The 15,682-nt window shown below is 43.4% G+C and overlaps 1 protein-coding gene across 1 annotated transcript in view; it reads right to left on the bottom strand.

Moving 5' to 3' along the window:
- Positions 1-12,797, bottom strand: part of LOC121551254 (zinc finger protein GLIS2) — a 58,818-nt gene extending 46,021 nt beyond the window's left edge. The window contains exon 1 of the mRNA XM_041863822.2: positions 11,977-12,797. The gene's annotated coding sequence lies outside the window, so the exon portion shown is untranslated. The remainder of the gene's footprint in view (positions 1-11,976) is intronic.
- Between the last annotated feature and the right edge of the window lie 2,885 nt (positions 12,798-15,682).

The following is a 15,682-nucleotide window of genomic DNA, read 5'->3' on the forward strand; positions in this document are numbered from 1 at the left end:
AGCCTCAGAGGGAGCTCTCTGCTGACAGGAATGGGATTTACCCAGGCACAGGCAGACACAGAGCCAAGCCCAGGCCCAGACTTGAGAGGGCCTTGTTTCTCTCTCACAAATGCCTCACACACTTTTTCTTTACTCTTTCGTTCTCCCTCCCTCCCTCCTTTCTCATCCACTTACAGAATCACTCCCTCTTTCAATCTATCTTTCTCTTTCTCCTCATCCACTTATTGAATCTCTCCCTCTGTCTCACTCCACTCTCTCTCCCCTAGAACAAACACACGTTTACATATGTAGAATCTTAATTCGACCATTTTCTCACTGCAGAACAATTATCCTGCAGCAACAGGAAATGGGAATTATTGTGTGGATTGTAATTCATGGACTTTTTGTAGGGGTTGATACATTTTTAGTTAGAGCAAGTCTGACATTTTAGAGTGGAAATTACAAACTTTAAAAGCCTTTTTAGCATCGAATACATTAGATGTTTGCATTTCCTGCAACAACAGGGTGATCAAATTAAGATCCTACACCTGTACATATTCACATGCCTTCCTTATATTTACATATTGCATTGCTGCAGCACTATACTAGTTGTATAATATTGTGGGTCTGTATACTGGAGAATCCAGTGAGTGTGTTGGCCACGCAAGTAAATAATAATTCAAACCAGCTGTGGTCCCAGTTAAACTGCTGCTGCAAGGCTAGCATATGACTGTACCCTACCGCTTAGAGCTTTCCGACAGCTTTAGAGCTTCTGCAAGCTCTATGTAGTCTCATTTGGTAACTAATGTTACTGACCAGAGCTCATATTGTAGAGCTCTCATTAGGTAACTAATGTTACTGACCAGAGCTCATATTGTAGAGCTCTCATTAGGTAACTAATGTTACTGACCAGAGCTCATATAGTAGCACTCTAATTAGGTAACTAATGTTACTGACCAGAGCTCATATTGTAGAGCTCTCATTTGGTAACTAATGTTACTGACCAGAGCTCATATTGTAGAGCTCTCATTAGGTAACTAATGTTACTGACCAGAGCTCATATTGTAGAGCTCTCATTTGGTAACTAATGTTACTGACCAGAGCTCATATTGTAGAGCTCTCATTAGGTAACTAATGTTACTGACCAGAGCTCATATTGTAGAGCTCTCATTAGGTAACTAATGTTGCTGACCAGAGCTCATATAATAGTACTCTCATTTGGTAACTAATGTTGCTGACCTGAGCTCATATAGTAGAGCTCTCATTTGGTAACTAATGTTACTGACCAGAGCTCTCATTTGGTAACTAATTTACTGACCAGAGCTCCTATTGTAGAGCTCTCATTTGGTAACTAATGTTACTGACCAGAGCTCATATAGTAGAGCTCTCTTTTGGTAACTAATGTTACTAACCAGAGCTCATATAGTAGAGCTCTCATTTGGTAACTAATGTTACTGACCAGAGCTCCTATAGTAGAGCTCTCAGACAGCTTTAAAGCTTCTGCATGCTCTAAATGTAGAGCTCTCATTTGGTAACTAAATGTTAATGTTACTGCTAGAGATCATATATTAGAGCTCTCATACGGCTTTAGAGTGTTTGCAAGCTCTACAGTAGAGTAGGCATAGTATAGTTTTGTAAAAAATGTTAATGTTACTCATCAGAGCTCATACAAGCTCATATAGTAGAGCTCTTAGGCAGTTTTAGCTCCTGCAAACTCTAGATGCAGAGCTCTCATATGGGAGCTAAATGTTAAGTATGACCTAGGAATTAAAACCTAGAAAGGATTGAATACAACTAACTTTTTCTAATGCTCAGAGCTCATATAGTAGAGCTCTCAGATAGTTTTAGAGCTCCTGCAAGCTCTAGATGCAGAGCTCTCATTTGGGAGCTTAATGTTCAGTATGACCTATATTACCTAGTCATTGCTGTTATTGTCTGTTATTACTGTTATTGTCAACCAACAAACTATAGAAAAAACCTTGAAAGAACTTCATAAAACGAACTTTGGCTTTCCTCCTGTCTTCTGTGTTCACACTCAGACTTTTCCCCCATCAAGTTGTCTGGTCTGTCTATTGTTTTTAAGATGTCTCAGAGCGGAAGTTCTCTCACTCCAGAAACACAGGGCAGCTGGAGGTAGAGGAGGGAGGGAGAGAGAGGTACTGTAGGGCTGGGTGGTGCCCGGGGGTGAGACATAGAATTGTCTGTGTTTATTATGGAAATGCAGTCCTGCAGACAAACAGCAAGTAAACTGAACCCATAACACAGGGGAGCCTTCATGTTCACCATGGCATATCCTACCTTAGTTCCTGACTTCAACTGTTCTCTTCTGGGACGTCCCATCTCACTCAGGTGATCAGGACTGGGGGGGACTACAGTAAATACAGTTTGATGAAACAACCCCCAGAGTACATGAATGGTCTGTTCCAAGGAGGAAACGGTGAGGCCTCGTTGTGATTAGTGGTTACAGTTTAACTGGAGAGGTATGCATGGTCTGTGGGCTGGGAGGGTCGGGGCCAGGGCCCAGCCAGAGATGGGTGGTTTTGCTGGCCTGGATCCAAATTCATAACTCAGAGTAGAAGTGCTGATCTAGGATCAGATCCCACCCCCCTTGTCCAAGTAATATTATTTATTATAATCTAAATGGCAAAACTTGTCCTAGATCAGCACTGCTATAGTCTGAAGAAGAGCCCACTGGCGGTAGCGCTATAGGTTTGGGGTGTGTCAGAAATATTTTTGTTATTTTCACAACCAGAATTAAGGGTGCAGTAGCTGGCGGTGGAGTGAAAGGGCTGGGTTTTGATGAAAAGTTGAAGGTATGTTGAGGCTTGACCCCTCACTGGCCAATCATAATGTGCTCGATGGCTAAATATGTGGTTTCTTCAAGTTGTGTATTTACGGTCATTTATGTATTGCTTTGTCATCAACTCCGATTAGAATGTTAGTCCGTTATAGCCTACAGAAACAAAATAAAATGTAGGCCTTTCCCATATTTGCTAAATACGTTGAATATGTTTTGAACGGTAATTGAATGGCTTCAATATGGAAATATATTGTTAACATAGCATTCACACTAATATAGGCCTACTGTAAAATGCATTATGTCTGAGCAATGGACATGCCAAACATTGTCAATAAACAAGATTAAATTCACTATTGATAAGACCTAAAAAGACAGTGAATAATTATAATCAAAATCTAATAAAACGAAACAACTTGTTTTAGATAAGCTATGTCTAAATATAGTTAGAGGCACCATAATTGCTCCCCGTGGTCATATAATATTAGGCCTAGGACAATGTACACTCTAGAGGGTTTTACGCACATCCAAACTTTTCACATGAGTGAAGAGCAAGGGGGAATATCCACTCACTGTTACTGCTCCCAAATATATATAGCTATAGCCTACCATCGCCATTGATATGGCCAGTAGTGACAAACAAACAAGCAAATATAAACTTTACCACACCCCCTCGGGCCGTATTGCTTAAATATAGCCTACAAGCGGATTCAGCACCACGGACAGCAATCGTAATTCTGGCAATTTCACAGTTAGGTCCAACAGAGGAAAGTGGAAGACGCATTTTTTGACAAAATTATAAATGAAAAACAATAAGCAGTCTTTTTAAATAACTTGATGTTCCTAAACAGGCTTCGTACAGTTACTGACACTCATGCAATTGGCATCGCACATAATGAGTCCAAACGTTTCACAGAAGCTGGACAAAAATAATGTCCAGTATGCAGTAGCAGTCAAAAGTTTGGACACACCTACTCATTCAAGGGTTTTTCTTTATTTTTACTATTTCTACATTGTAGAATAATAGTGAAGACATCAAAACTATGAAATAACACATATGGAATCATGTAGTAACCAAAAACGTGTTTTATATTTGAGATTCTTCAAAGTAGCCACCTTTTGCCTTGATGACAGCTTTGCACACTCTTGGCATTCTCTCAACCAGCTTCACCTGGAATGCTTTTCCAACAGTCTTGAAGGAGTTCCCACATATGCTGAGCACTTGTTGGCTGCTTTTCCTTCACTCTGCGGTCCAACTCATCCCAAACCATCTCAATTGGGTTGAGGTCGGGTGATTATGGAGGCCAGGTCATCTGATGCAGCACTCCATCTCTCTCCTTCTTGGTCAAATAGCCCTTACACAGCCTGGAGGTGTGTTGGGTCATTGTCCTGTTGCAAAATAAATGATAGTCCCACTAAGCGCAAATCAGATGGGATGGTGTATCGCTGCAGAATGCTGTGGTAGCCATGCTGGTTAAGTGTGCCTTGAATTCTAAATAAATCACAGACAGTGTCACCAGCAAAGCACCCCCACACCATCACACCTCCTCCTCCATGCTTCACGGTGGGAACCACACATGCAGAGATCCATGCGGTTGCAACCAAAAATCTCAAATTTGGACTCATCAGACCAAAGGACAGATTTCCACCTGTCTAATGTCCACTGCTCGTGTTTCTTGGCCCAAGCAAGTCTCTTCTTATTGGTGTCCTTTAGTAGTGGTTTCTTTGCAGCAATTCAACCATGAAGGCCTGCTTCACGCAGTCTCCTCTGAACAGTTGATGTTGAGATGTGTCTGTTACTTGAACTCTGTGAAGCATTTATTTGCGCTGCAATTTCTGAGGCTGGTAACTCTAATGAACTTATCCTCTGCAGCAGAGGTAAATCTGGGTCTTCCATTCCTGTGGCGGTCCTCATGAGAGCCAGTTTCATCATAGCGCTTGATGGTTTTTGCGACTGCACTTGAAGAAACTTTCAAAGTTCTTGAAATGTTCCGTATTGACTGACCTTCATGTCTTAAAGTAATGATGGACTGTCGCTTATTTGAGCTGTTCTTGCCATAATATGGATTTGGTCTTTTACCAAATAGGGCTATCTTCTGTATTCCACCCCTACCTTGTCACAACACAACTGATTGGCTCAAACGCATTAAGAAGGAAAGAAATTCCACAAATTAACTTTTAACAAGTCACACCTGTTAATTGAAATGCATTCCAGGTGACTAACTCATGAAGCTGGTTGAGAGAATGCCAAGAGTGTGCAAAGCTGTCATCAAGGCAAAGGGTGGCTACTTTGAAGAATCTCAAATATAATATATATTTGTTTAACACTTTTTTGGTTACTACATGATTCCATATGTGTTATTTCATAGTTTTGATGTCTTCACTTTTATTCTACAATGTAGAAAATAGTAAAAATAAAGAAAAACTCTGGAATGAGTAGGTGTGTCCAAACTTTTGACTGGTACTGTAAATAAAAAAGGGGAATGTCTGTTGACTGTTTTGCTGCTTGTGATATTTTAATAAAACGTTGGTGATGTACATCAGGCTACTGTATGCACCTCCGCTGGCAAAATCAATACCATAACCAATTGCGTTACCACTAAGATCAGCTTTTGGTCAGCCTTAAATATCCCTAGTTGCGCTCGCTGAAATTGGCATATTGGCGCACGTTTTTAAGGACACACCTCAAATATTTCCACCCCTCCCACCTCAGCGCAAGCCAGTTGATGTTAGACAGGTAAATTGCCGAAGCTGTCGTAAGGGTTGGAAAATGCCAGTGCGCCAGTTTTTACAAGACGAAATTGCGTTTGCCAGCCCAAAACAGAGCCCCTATACTCTGAGACACTGAATAGGGGCCCTGGCCTCTCAGCTCAAGTAAGACAGGTTTCGCTAAGGTCTTTATAGTAGTTCTGTCTTCACTCTCTGTGTGGGTCCAGGAGTCTGGCTGGCCATCACCACCCCACACAGAGATACCTCATGCTGAAACTATCCAGAATATGTGTGTGTCACCTGCTCCCAGTCTCATAGCAGCAGAGAGTATGGGCCAGTTTCCCAGACACAGATTAAGCCTATGCCTGGACAAAGAAGCACATTTAATTGAGATTCTCCATTGAGAATGCTTTTTAGTCCAGGACTAGTCCAGGACTAGGCGTAATCTGTGTCTGGGAAACCAACCCTATGAGTTATACAGGTAGTCTCACGTGCTAGGCTTCTAGGCCCTCCTTTTTGTCATCACTGTAATGCTACAACAAAGGAATCTATACGTAGCCTACTTAATCATCTTTACTGTATCCTGACTTCTGTCTATGAGGTGTGGTTATGTGGGTTGCTCTCTCTCTGTTCATGTATGCCCTGGGATTCCCCCTTCCTTCAGATGCATGTGAACTGTCTGCATCTCCCTACAGGGAGTCTCAGTCTGCACCATGAGTCTGTGGCTGGGCACAGAGAGACCAGCCACCATATTGTGTGTGTGTGTGTGTGTGTGTGTGTGTGTGTGTGTGTGTGTGTGTGTGTGTGTGTGTGTGTGTGTGTGTGTGTGTGTGTGTGTGTGTGTGTGTGTGTGTGTGTGTGTGTGTGTGTGTGTGTGTGTGTGTGTGTGTGTGTGTGTGTGTGTGTGTGTGTGTGTGTGTGTGTGCCTGCATATGGTGCCTTTGAGACTGTGACAGCAACACTTAATCATTTCCACCTGTAGATGATTCCAAAGTTAGTAAGAATTCTACCGCTGTGATCAGTTTGACGCAGTAACATTCCATTCCAACTCCTCACAGCAGTTGGTAGAAACAGCTGTGTTTTATTAAGCTGCTCATCTCTGATATTGTGATTCTGTTTCCCTCCAAAACAGGTGGCAGCCGAGTTGTTCCAACAAACATAACAGGCATAGTTGACTGAGAGTTCAGTAGGTTCTCTCTCTCTCTCTCTCTCTCTCTCTCTCCGACACACAAACAAACAGACACGTACACAAATAAACTGCAATTTAACAGGATTTAATTGAGTCCTGAAAATCCCATCAGGGACACATCATTTTATACCCTCAATCCCATTTCCCTACTCCATGGAGGGGACAATCCCTGCAGCTCACCATCAGAGACGTCACAGTAGCACCAGACACTTTGCCTTTCTGACAAGTATAGATAGATAGACCTATAGATGCACACTGAGTGTACAATACATGAAAATGTAAAGAATTTAAGGTTATTTGTTGATGTGAAAATAAGAATTTACAGATTTTAAGTTGTGTCATTAGATTTGGTTTGGGGTGAGGTGGGGTTATCATAAATTCTGGTGAAAAGAATGGGGTTCCCGACAAAAAGGTTTGAATACCACTGCTTTAAACCAAGAACCGGTGTGTTAAACCCTTATGTAAGTGAGAAGAAACATGGGAAAATTACAGGGAAATTGCCTTTAAATGTCAAGTGCAGTATAACGTCTGCACATTGCGGTTTGTTTAAATCCCAGCCTTAGCCTTCAAGAGAACTAAACTACTACTTTAGCTAGGAAGGCTTTGGGAAACCCAGCCTCTTGACTGAACCCTGTGATTGAGCGGATGACACTCCCGCCATGAGGATCCATAGCTCCAGATAAGTGGGGGGGGCTTCTCCTGGAGTCCCTCATGGTGCTAATAAGTGTGTGAGTGTGAGGGAGTTGTCTCGGCTTGTCCCCACTTGTCTCTGCTGTGTGCCTCGCCATTCACTGGCCGCTGTAATCCAGGACCCCCTGCTGCTCCATTGCCTTTCAGCCCGACGGTAATCCACTGGCAGCTATTGGCATCCCACTGAGATATTAAATCAGACACACACAGTCGCAGAGTCTCTAACTGGGCTCTCCATTCTCCAAGCAGTGGCTGTGACACTTAAAGTTTAAACACAATCCACAGAGTCTGGGCTCAGACACACCAATAGCATCTGCTGGCACAGAGTACTTAGCACCTCTGAATGTAATTTGCGAACCGAGTGCGCACTGATTTAACACGTAGTATCGCGTGAAAAATTTCGGCAGTCCGACGTCTACAGCGGGTGGTCCCTAAAACACAGCGGGCTGAACGATCTGCAGATAAACGCTAGATCCACATTCGGTGCGATGTGTGCAAGCCTTAAAAGCGCTCGGCTAACAGTTATCTTTGGTTGTCTTGCTTGGTTTTATTTCAGTGGTGCAGGTTCTAGTGGATTAACGTGAACAAGAAGAAATCAATCTCTGACTTTTTTTGTTGAGTGCTCCAACTCCTTTTTCTACCTCGAATTTGTACTTTTGGACGTTTTTCTTGCTAAACCATTCTCAAGGTTCTAGCGTCTGTTGGTACTCTCAACAACAAAAATGTGGTTTCTATTGATTTTGATATTTTGGTGTCTGTAGGCTATTGTTGAATGATGAGCCTGATATTCTTTACCTCTTGCCTGTCATCTTGGGGAAACATGGCTCTTCCATTCAGTTTAGTAGGAGTTTATATGCTTTACATCCTACCAACATACATCATCTTGGGGAAATATAGCTCTTACATTCATTTTTTGTGTGCATTTCTTAGCTTGGCCCAAAGAAAGAAAGCCTTATAGTTCTATGTGGTTATACCCAGCAATATGTCTCTTGGTTGGCTGTCTATGATACGGGCCAGGGGCATGATGATCCACCCATCAGGACCCGCCTTCTTTTCCCATAGTGCAGCTGTCTGCCCTCAGAGGGCGAAGGGTGCCCTAGGGGCATGACTTCAGAGCTGCGGTGGTTGTGCAGGGTGGGTTCATATGGCATGAAACTCTGGATGTGGAGGGGTACCACATATTGCACAACACCATGCCCAGATGGAGTACTCACTACAGGCCTTGGCCCAGCTGGAACTCCCCTCCATTTCCATCGCCATATTTTGTTCACTGACTTGTTTTGAGTACTTTTGGAAGCTAGTAAAATGGTAGAATGGTTACATACACTCAGTGGGTTACATACACTCAGTGGCCAGTTTATTAGGTACACCACCCCATTCACGAAAATGGTTCGCTCCTACAGACAGTGAGTCAGTGGCCGTGGCTTGCTATATCAAGCAGGCAGACAGGCATCGAGGCATTCAGTTACTGTTCGATTGAATGTTAGAATGGGCAAAACTAGTGACCTAAGAGACTTTGAGCGTGGTATGATCGTCGGTGTCATGCCCGCCGGTTCCAGCATCTCAGGAACGGCCGGCCTCCTGGGCTTTTCACGCACGACAGTGTCTAGGGTTTACCGAGAATGGTGTGACAAACAAAAAACATCCAGTCAGTGGCAGTCCTGTGGGCGAAAACAGCTTGTTGATGAGAGGTCGAATGAGAATGGCAAGAATCTTGCAAGCTAACATGCGGGCAGCACAGTACAACAGTGGTGTGCAGAACGGCACCTCGGAACGCACAACTCATCAGTCCTTGTCACGGATGGGCTATTGCAGCATACGACCACACCAGGTTCCACTCCTATCAGCTAAACACAAGAAGAAGCGGCTCCAATGGGCACGCGATTACCAACACTGGACAATTGAGAAGTGGAAAAACTTGACCTGGTCAGACGAATCCCGGTTGGCAGAGTCAGGATTTGGCATAAGCAGCATGAGTCCATGGCCCCATCATGCCTGGTGTCAATGGTACAGGCTGGTGGCGGTGGTGTAATGGTGTAGGGAATGTTTTCCTGGCACATGTTAGGTCCCTTAATACCAATTGAGCAACGTTACCATGCCCTGAAGAATTCAGGCTATTCTGGAAGCAAAAAAAGGGGTCTGACCTAGTACTAGGTGTACCTAATAAACTGGCCACAGAGAGCGTGTACAGTACAGTGTATACTTGCAAACTAAACCTTCATTGACACAGGCAAGGCATGCTTCATAAAGGCTATGGTCCAACTAGCATACTGTACTAGCTAAGCATACTACTTAAAGTTCCCAATAGACTCCTCATTATATGTAAAATGTTAGTGTAGATATTGAGACTGAGCCTTATTGTATACCCCCGAATGATGACTGGACCAGAGAAAGACTGCAGTTCAGTGAAAGGCTAGACCGTTAAAGTACCAGTGTCAAACCTGTGGTTCCATACCAGTGTCAAACCTGTGGTTCCAAACCAGGAAGAGCTGTACAGCACCAATTGCCTCACACAGCTGTCCAAGCTATCCACATCTGGCCAAGCATGCTGGCAGGACAAAACCATGCACAGCGCTAGGCAGAATGCTGTGTGTACACTCACACCTACAAAAGCACACAGACAAATGTGTACGCGCACATATTCACTAACAAGAGCACACACACACACACTATTGAGGTGTGAGACCTTGGAATAGGAACACCACCACAGAGATACACAGCTGGACAGCAGTGGACATCTGGCCTGACTGACTGACTGACTGACTGCCTGACAGAGAGCAGCAGTGAATACTGTAGTGAGTGGGAAAATCATTACCTAAATGACCTCTCTACTGATCATGATAGAGAGTGTCTCACCCTAACCATGCTGCTGTCAGTTGAAAACAGCTGACCCTCAGGATAACTGATCTCAGTCATCTCTCAGTCTGTCACTCATCAGCTAATTTGATAAACAGAGTTGTGTGTGTGTGTGTGTGTGCGTGTGTGTGTGTGTGTGTGTGTGTGTGCTTGTGTGCGCGCGCGCGTGGGTGTGCGTGCATGTTTTTCTGTGACTGCATGTGTGTGTGTAGACATGTGTGTGCGTGTGTCTATGTAGATGTGGAGAGCACCTGGAATACGGCCCTCACATATAGTCTCATAGTTCACAGCAGGATTATGGATGAAATGGTGGCCAGGGGGACTGGGTGGGAGGCAACTCTCTAGAAGAGTCAAAGTCCCCTTCTCTTCCTGTTCCTCTTCCCCAAAACCTCCAGTGGCCCCCCAGCCAGACCTCCCTCCAGTGAGTCTCATATATATATAAAGATATAATATGCTCACTGTCTGTTTGACACACAGTAGGCTACACACACACACACTTAAGAAACATGTTCGAAAACCCCAACCCCTTGAAAACATTCAAACTTTCATCCAGCCCCCAACCAACCCCCTCCAATCCAACCCCCCTCAGAAAATAAGAGTGTGCCTTGGTTCATAATGTCATGTTTTTTAATGATCAGGCCTCCTCATGGGTTTGTTAACTGTATTCTGCCTTGGCAGGCCTCAGCCCTTTTTCCCTGGCGTCGTCTGGGACAATAGGGCCCACGGGAGGCAGCCAATCGGGAGAGGCTCAGTCCCAAACCCGCTCGCCTCGCTCCCAATGTGCACACAATTAGGCGCAGGGACAGAGCAATTGCTTAATTGGAGGAAAATAGCCTCTTTATCCAGGCTTCTGCCCACACAGATCATCTGCTGCCCAGTTTGCTCAGTACTGTGGAGCCGTCCTGGTCTGCTATTGGTTTGGGGGCTTGGCTCTTGAGAGCAACGTTGAATTAAGTTTCGTTAAATTGGGAACTGGCAACATAACAATGGTGATATTTCATGACAGTGCCGTTATTGGATCCCAGTGTTGTTTGTTCACCTGATGTTATGAGAGAACATTGTGTCTTTAGGGTTTGCAATAGCACAATTCTGTTTGGGGCTTTGAATATTGATAATATATCACAGTAAATTGATGTGATGGTAGAAAGAATACCGATAGGGTTCTGGATCTGATTCCATTCCATAATCTCGTAGAACTGAAATCCTTGACATGCCCCGCACATATGGCTTCACTATTTGGGGCGACGCAACCCCACAAGGAGAGCAGGCCTCGCTTGCCTTGCGCGCTCTGAAAATATGTGTTTCTGGGGGGAATTCTACTTTTTGAAGGGTTTGACTGTCAAGCAGACATGTCGTGTCCCTATGAATATGAGGAATGACACGGTGTCTGCGTAAATTCTACAGACGCTGGCGGTGCACGTAGGCCTACGCCATGGCCAGCGTATAAAGATATGACAGGCAGTCCAGGCGGAGCGGCGGCGGCTCTGGACAACGCCGCAGGGCTGGCCACCGCTGTGGATTTAGAAATTAGGTCAGTCCGCGCTGTCCTCCTTAAACTCTGCCCATTTCACATTTCACCGAGTATCTCCGACACACAAGACCACATTTACAAACATCAAATATACCAGACGGGAACGAACTGCCAGAGCAAATGATGTAACGCCTATATGTCATCCAGTGTAACAATAACCCGACACACAGAGAAGGATAGAGGGAAGGATATAGGGGTGTTGTAGGCTAAAGGCAACTGGCTTACCTTAGGGAAAAATCCCGTGGATATGGCCGAAATGTCTCCGATTTATTCCCTCTCCGGCAACAAACTTTCCACTCAGTATTTTTGTGCAAAAGCCTGTCCCTTGCAATTCTGTAATGTTGTCCTTGTTCGAAACACTAAACGAAGCTGACACGTCTAAATAAAATATTATGTGTCGAGTGAGGCGGTCCGTTCCCAGACCATTGGTTTGAAAAAGAAAATGGAAAATGGAATAAAACGAAGATGATAAGACTCCTCCACAAACAATAAGAGATAATAGTATAGTGTTGATGTCAGTTACCGGGGATGAGATAATTTCACGTCACCAGAAACCCGTCAAATTTAGGCTAAACACCCAAAACTGTATCCATAGTCTAAACTGTTCGGTTTTGGAAAATGAAGATCACTGGTTGTAAAATGTGCATCAAAATTACGCGTTCGGTTTCGTCTTGGATTCAAAGTGCATTGCTTAATGGCAACGCTGGTCAATTAGGCTGTTCAATGGGTGGTCGTTCTCCAGGGAGTAGGCTATAGGAGGGGTGCGCTGGGAGATACAGAGCCGAGAGATGTCGCGAGGGGGGGTCTTCTTCGCTCGTTATGTTTCCAGATGCCGACTCCCTGTGGTTACAAACGGAGGTGTTGTCCTTATAGCTTTATATTCTTCTATTTCTCCCTGCCTCTCACTCTCTCTCTTGCTCTTTTCTGTTCTCGCCTATTCAGCCCTTAAGGAGACGTGATTGGTAAGGTGGTCTCCCCGTGTCCGTCTGAGAGGACCCGAGCCAGCCCGTGATCTCCCTCTCCTTGCGCGCAGCGGACTAGCCCCGGCTCTGCCAGCTCAGCGCATGCTTGCTGCTCCGCCCATCGACCATGGGCAGTCAGTCCACAGCTCCTCTCAAAACAAGGCTCTCTCCCTCCCCCCTGGACATACCTTTATCTTTAACCCTCTTTAACTCTTACAATGAACCATACAGACAATCATAAGGGCTATTTATGTGTTAGGAGACAATTGGTTTGCATGTTTTTATGCATCTGTGTTAGTGGACACGTCTCTGTTTTCCCAAGTTTAAACAGGAAATTGCTGAGCTTCTTTAAAAAAAACTCCTTGCCACATATTTGGTGCTCATATTTAACCCCTTAACTTCTTTATATTCAACAAACGTGTTTCTTAATTGTTTTGGTGTCTTTTAAGTGACATTTGCTTATTTTCTATTCAATAGCGTTTAGTTTATTAGAGAGGATGGGAGAAAATACTACTATTATAAATATACCTATATAAAGGCCTATCTTTTTGTCTAATGTCATGTTATTGTTATTCAATTACTACATTAATTTAGGAAATTACAGGGACCAAACAATGTGCTTAGGCTACCTAGCAAGTCTATGAATCCCTAATACAATAGGCGGCACATACCTAGGCCCATAGCCCTAATAATGAGGTAAAATTCTTGCAGTGCACCATTAGGCATAGCCCACTTGTGTTGCTTAGGGAGAACTCCGATACACTGCCTCCGGGTACCAAAAACCCCAGAGCAATTATGGTGTTTCAGGTAAGTGTTTACCAGCAACATTATAGTCCTCTGTAGCTCAGCTGGTAGAGCACGGCGCTTGTAACGCCAAGGTAGTGGGTTCGATCCCAGGGACTACCCATACACAAAAAAAATGTATGCACGCATGACTGTAAGTCGCTTTGGATAAAAGCGTCTGCTAAATGGCATATTATTATATTATTATTATTTTACCTCATCCAACCACCAGAGGGCGTGTCAGTAACAGTTAATCTCCAATCTGGTCCTGAGCTACAAAGTGAGCAGGTTTTTGTTCCAGCCCAGCATTAATACGCCATATTATCTTGATAAGTAGTTAATAATAATAATAATAATAATTAAAACAAATAATTAAAAAAATAATAAATGTTTTATTGTCACATGCAGTGAAATGGGTTGTTTTACAGGGTCAGACATAGTGGTACAGCGCCCCTGGAGCAAATTAGGTTTAACTGCCTTGCTCAAGGGCATATTGACAGATTTCAGATTTTTCACCTTGTCAGATCGGGTATTCAAACCAGCGACCTTTCGGTAACTGGCCCAACACTCTAACCGCTAGGCAACCTGCCGCCCAGTTGTGTCCGGTGTTTTAGTGCTGGGTTGCACATAGGTCTAGCTCTCGCAAGACTAGGATTGATGATCAAGTGCAACATAACTTCATAATTGATCATGTAAATGGCTGAATATGTCTGTCTCGGGGCAAATATGGGTAAATATGTATGGGGGCAAACGTTAAGTAACAATGAAGTTATGTAACGCTCATGTTGCACAGACATCTTTGGACCTAGTGGCTGGTACCTAGTGGTACATCCAAAAAGGTTAAATTCATAAACAATTACCCTCACACTAAAGTACACAACTTAACATAGCCTATATAAATGTGTAAATAATTATTATTGATGAAAACAGCCATGCAAACAGGTTACTTAAGGTGAACGGTAAGCGGTGTGTATCGCCACAGCCTCCAGACAGGCAGTTATCACATTACTCTAAACATAATGGCAGGTTGACAACATTACTTGACTGTATAGCCTTTAAGTGTAGGCCTATGTGCATAAAGCAGCTTGTGTGAACCTGTTATATTAGAAACTTTAAAGTAAATATATGCAAAATACTTGAAACAGATAACATTATAACATATAACAATAGCCCCCCAAGCAACATGTTCACACACATATTATGTTAATGTTAGACTGAAGGATATAAACATGATATAAACACAACTAATGAATTATATTCCTGTTCAACTGTGTTGCCTTCGTCCTTTTGTGGTATTATGCCAGCGTCCCTGTCCCTTGCTGTCCCCCAGGGCCTGTGTGTGTGTGTGTGTTACCAGTGAACTGGAGGAGCAGTGTAGGCCTATGAACAATGATGACTGGTGCAAGATATGTAATAACAGATTAATTACCACCTTTACCAATGTATGTTAGATTTGTTGCAGAGGTTTTCTTGTTCATATGCTTTATGACTAGGTAGACTACTGAATAAATACTGTTGGGAATGCTCAGATTCAGGTGTGTAGGGTAGGATCAGAAATGAGACTGGAGTCATGCGTTTAGGCTCTTAATAGTTAATCATATTAGTTATGTAATAGGCTACATTGCATATAATTATGTGTGTAGGCTATGACACTAACAATGTTCTCTGAAATAATGCAAAGTGCTCTAATAATTCCTGCCCTCCATTTATTACAGGTATGTTATTCAGTAGCCAATGGGCACAATATTAAAGTTACACAGGAATATGAAATAGCCTTCCTAGATAATGTCTCTTTAGTAGCTGAAAATAGTTGTGTCTTGTCAATGTCATCTGCAATACTGTTGCATCATGCTGTAGGACATGCGCCAGGTCTTCCTTTTCCATAGCAGGATCTAGCCTGACCACCCAGTGAGCTCCTTTAGCCTAGAAGCAAAATCAGCTGACTGTAGGCTTTCATTTTTTTTATCAATGAATCTAGGTCCAGCCTATCTATTCAGACTTTGTCACAGAACGCTGTCATATAAATACTATTAATCGCTAATAGCATAGGAAAAGCAATAGCTTGGGCGTGTCAATAAGTAGCTAAATGATCCTGTGCTAAATTTGCAGTGCCTGCAGTTTTGGGAGAAAGATGGCGCTATACTATAACGCCGTAATAGCCTGTCATGCAACATTGTACACAGCAG

The sequence above is a fragment of the Coregonus clupeaformis genome, chromosome 35 (genome assembly GCF_020615455.1).
Source record: "Coregonus clupeaformis isolate EN_2021a chromosome 35, ASM2061545v1, whole genome shotgun sequence".
In the NCBI taxonomy this organism is placed as follows: Eukaryota; Metazoa; Chordata; class Actinopteri; order Salmoniformes; family Salmonidae; genus Coregonus; species Coregonus clupeaformis.